This window comes from Austrofundulus limnaeus, unplaced genomic scaffold, assembly GCF_001266775.1.
Source record: "Austrofundulus limnaeus strain Quisiro unplaced genomic scaffold, Austrofundulus_limnaeus-1.0 Scaffold3, whole genome shotgun sequence".
Taxonomy (NCBI): Eukaryota; Metazoa; Chordata; class Actinopteri; order Cyprinodontiformes; family Rivulidae; genus Austrofundulus; species Austrofundulus limnaeus.
The window spans coordinates 1,132,676-1,137,753 of NW_013952405.1; positions in this window are offsets into that span (position 1 = coordinate 1,132,676).

Genomic DNA, 5,078 nt, shown 5'->3' on the forward strand with positions numbered 1-5,078 from the left:
CCACTACAATTTTGGGATGCACCTAGTAGCATAACATTTATTAGGAATAAAGATTTCTGAGTACTGGTGCATTTGTGCGTGCGGGGACCACTATGCGGTGTCTAGTTTCATACAAAGTATGTAAACATATCATTGAGCTTTATGACTTAAAGAACAGACATGGCCGATGTAGAGCAGGACAGAAAACACAGAGGACATTGAATCCGTTTTTCTATGATCATTGKGGGAAATTCCTTGAAATCAAAGCAGACGAGAGTGGACATTAGGAATGTAGTTGAGAATGTGTCAAAATACCTTCTCTGTGGCAGAAATTTTGTTCTGGGGAGACTCGGATTGAGTAATTTCTGCCAGCGAATGAGCGTGCCTTCAAGTTGTCGTGAAGTTTGTGACTCAGCGGGTGAAGCTCAAGGACGTTTGTAGAACTTTTTTCACACGGCTACATGTGGGACTGAACTACTCACACTAGCGATGCTCGTAGTCGGTGCACTCACACCGCTTCAGTAGAATCCTGTTGAGACTGAATTATTTAACMCATTCAGCTTCATTTCTACCTGTCAAGTCTGGAACTAACGGTAAATGTTTCAGTCTTGGTACTTCTCGTTTTTTATGAGAACACGTCCTCTGATAGGTTTTCAGTCTGTTTCTATTGATAATACAGCACAGAGTATAGGTTCTCAGTCTGTTTCTATTGATAATACAGCACAGAGTTTATCCATAAGTTTATATACAGGCAGGTTTTGACAACATCTGTTTCTCTCCCTGGTGGATCATTATATTAGGCAATCTATCACCAATTCCACTTTTAAACTTCAGCATGCTGCTTTAATTCATTTTTCTTTAAATACCTGACAGTATGTTGGTATTTACAGTCTCTACAACACCATCTAAGTGTCTCCTGGCTCTGTACTACAAACAAGACCTACATTTTATTTATAAAGTCGATTTATTTGTATAGATTTTATTCCCCTCCTTTAAGCGAAGCAGTGTTACAGCATAACAGGAAGTGGGAAAGTGAAGGCAAGTCAAAGGTGAATCTGAGCCACAGCAGACATGTTTTATAACGAGTGAGATATTCTGCTGGCTCATGGTTTTAGTATTAGCTTTGCTGCTGTAAAATCTGTTAAAATCTCCCTGTGACTCTGGAGACATTTTACCACACACCCAGTTTTAGTGAAAGTATAATTCTCTCCTTTGTCGCTGTGAAAATCTGTGATTTGAAATGGATTTTTTTTCAGCCGATGCATGAAAGACTCCRCTCAGCATCTCTTTAGGATTTAGCACACCGATATTTTAGTGTTCACTCATAAGCTTCCTATTTCTAAAATAAATCTGGGTCTGTTCCCTTCTTTAACGCGCTGGTCGTATTCTGCTTTTATCACACGCAGCGGATGGCAGCACCGCTGGTGAAGCTCACAACAAAGGAAGAATTAGTTTACAGTTAAGCAACATTTTGTCTGAAACCTTTGATGCAGCATTTTGTAAATTAACTTAAACATATATGTATTTCAGCTTTGGGGGCTGTGATTCTAGAAGTCAAACAAACAAGGCAAAAGGGGAAAAATTATTAATAGTCTTACTTTATACTAACAGAAATTTGGCTCTGACAATATAGTTTCATGTTATAAAATTATGCTAAATACAGAAAGAGAAACTGCTTAAAAAACAGATGGAACATTTTACATTACATTAATAATTATCACTAAATAATAGTGTGTAATTACCAAAGTTAAAACCAGGTAATTAGTTAGAAATAACCGTATAAAATCATCCAGTACAAAGTTTGGTAGAAATGGTAACAATGTGGAAACAATTTAATCATCACAAAACAAACTTTGGTTAAAAACAAACAAACAAACAAACAAACAAAACAACAACAACAACAACAAAAACAGGAATGGGTTCTAATAAAATAGTCCTATGTGTGATGTTTTTTTTGTCAGGAGAGCTGGAAATATGGTGACATGAAGGTAATTGTTTTTTTAATAATCTGGTAATAATAAAAACATGTTTTGAAAGTAATTTGGGTTTTTAGTCAACCATCAAAACAGCATTTGAGAAGCTAAACATGGTGGTTACTATGTTATAATGATGAAAGTTGTCCCTGTTTGTCAAATGTTGTTTAGTTTTAGAGTAATGCTGCAGAAATGAGACGTTTGTTGATTATATTTGACCAAGAAACACATGTGGTAGTTTCTGTGTAGTCAAGTCTAAATGTTTGGTTTCATTTCATGGTAAAACAAACCCAATAAGGCACATATATGACCAGGAAATACTTGTGGTTTCTGTAACAACCATGAGCTGCAGTATAATAAATTACCTGTTTCTATTTCATTTAAAGGAACATTTTGTGACTATTAACTGATTTTTACATACAGTTTTATATCTTAAGCTTTGTGAATCAACAAATCTTATTTAGTTTAGTGTTGTTTCTACAACTCACTTCCTTGAGTTAGAGGGATGACATCATGTCCAGGGTGGGACTAGGCACCCTATGAAAGCTTTGCTGAAAGAAGGAAGCAGGGCCATTTTACACACAGACAGGGGGCCCACAGTGCTTTGAATATATGTGTACATAAACATTAAAGTTAGAGTACTGGATGGGTTTCCTGCTTCTGACATTCAAATTATTGTGATTTCATGGTAACACAGAAATCTGCATCTGAAAACATATAAACACGCAGGGAAACTTCATTATCACAGATCGTTTTTGCAAGGGAGGCCTGTACCTACAGATAACCTATTAAGTTTTTAGTCCATGGAGGAAACCGGAGTACCTGGAGTAAACCAACTCAAGCACAGGGAGAACATGCAAACTCTGCACAGAAAGACCCCAGGTCTGAACCTCAAACCTGGCTGGGACCTTCTTGCTGTGAGGCATCAGTGCTAACCGCTGAGTTGTCTTGCATATAATACTGCTAACAGTTATAATAATTACAAAAGCCATGTACTGTATTTATGTTTGAAAATGTTTAGTGCTTTGAATTTGTCTTAGTAGGTTAAAAAACAATATTTTGCTATTTAAATAATATTCACAATCTCAGTAAAAATTTTCAAAAATTCACAGCAACTTTTCTAACTTTTGCTGTGACTACACCCCAAAGACCCAAACGTTCAGTGTTGCAACAGTCAAACTTCTTTTATGCAATTTTTTTTAAAAACAAGATTAAACCTGAAAAAAATAAATGTGTTTGATAGATGAAAAAGGAATCAATGCAAATATTGTACGTTTTAAAAAAAAGACCAATTAAAACGAGCAATTCTGGAAGAACCTTTCTTGGCTGATTTCTTACATCTTGCACAATCTGTTTTTGCAGAGGATGTGTTTGGGTCGACTCTCAGCTATTACCACTCATAATCTGTGAAACTGACAGGGTTCTAGGCATTATTGTGTTTGCTAAAGTCAGCTTGAGATGAATTTTGATTTAGAGGTTTGTGCGTCTTTCACTGAAACCTGTACACTGATTGATGAGATATTTTGCTAWCAGACAAGCAGTTATTTTAACCATGAAACACACGTGAAATGGTCGAGGTGAAAGAATACTCAGTCCTCACAAATCAGTCTGTGGTTATAAAATAGAAGCCATCTGATGCCATGTGGWTGTTGAATTCAACTAAAAAAGAGGGACAGTCTGGACTGAAATGCTGTTGCTTAGTAGAAATGTTTTGCCTCTGCCAACATTTTTAACTCCCTGTCCCGTCAGTCCTTCCAACATCCTACGTTCAACATGTTGAAGTCTAAAGATGAATATTCTTGGTTCTGTTTTGAGCTAATACTCCAAAAGCTATGGTGAAAAAAATACAAAAAATAAAGACTTGTAGCTCTGAGTTTCAACACAGCTTGAAGGTTTYTATAATAGATGACGGTAAGAACGCGAACTCACGAGCCCAGCTCTGTTAAATATGACAACCTCATCTTGTAATGGCATAGCTTTTGGCTGAAGAGCGTTCAACTGGTGCGTTTGGAGGTTTTGCAATCAAAATGAAATAAAGGCCATTAAAGAACAGGATTCTCAAGTACCGCCTGGGAGAAAGGCCCTGAGGCGGATTGCAAACAGTGACAAGAACGTCCTTTAAGGTGATATAGGTCCCCCTCTTGCTTGAACACACGTCCCATTTGAACTCGAGCGATTCGCAGCATTTGTGAGCTCGCCAGTCGTACTTTGAGAAACGTCCAGCTCCCCGCAGCAGTTAGAGCGTGGAAAGCCCTCCAGTTTGTGGACSATCTGTTGCCATGGATACCCGAGCACAGGAGCTCGTTTACCCTCAGACAAGCAAACGGAGCCGAGCACGAGCCCCTCCTCCTCCTCCACCCCCTCACTGGGTCCCCTAGCTCGTTCGTTTGCATCATGATTCACACCAAAACTTTCCTGGAAGGGCCGTGATTTGTTGTTTATTTTTTTTATTTTTATTAATTATTTTTCTTTTAAATCACCAGTGGAGAATCGTTTCTTTGTTAAGCGACTGAGCCTTCTTAAACGCTCGTGTTTCTGAGCTGCAGAGCGGTGCAGACGCAGGGACGGGCTCCACAGGCGATGCAGTTGTCAAGGCCTCGCTGTGGCGTCTGCCCTCTGAAGAACAATCATGTCATCAAGTGTTTGAGTCACACCATGTTCCGGTTTCGGCTCAGAGGACTGTAAGATGCTGCAAAAAGATGTGACGAGTGGGATTTATGGAAACACAGACAACTTGGATCAGGGCTATTCAACTAAATTGCTCCAGGGGCCACAGTTAATGCAGACCAACAGCTCAGGGGCCGAATATCCAGCAATTAAAGTTGTTATGTAAATAAACTAAGTATTACAAAGATCTGTCTTTGTAATTGTTTATTTTGCTGTATTTAATCACGAAAACATACAGAGCACTACTTTATAAATGTAWGATAAAACAAAACAAAAAAGAGAAATATATTATGCCTCTTATTTACCACAAAATATTTTGACATCTCTGACTTGCAAAATTTTTAAACCAATTTTATTTTCGCTTTCATAGTTTTATCTTCAACTGCTTGTAGTTTTTTAAAAAAGAACGAGGTCCCGGATACAAGCGGCCGAAATGAGTTTCCTCCGCAGGGTGGCTGG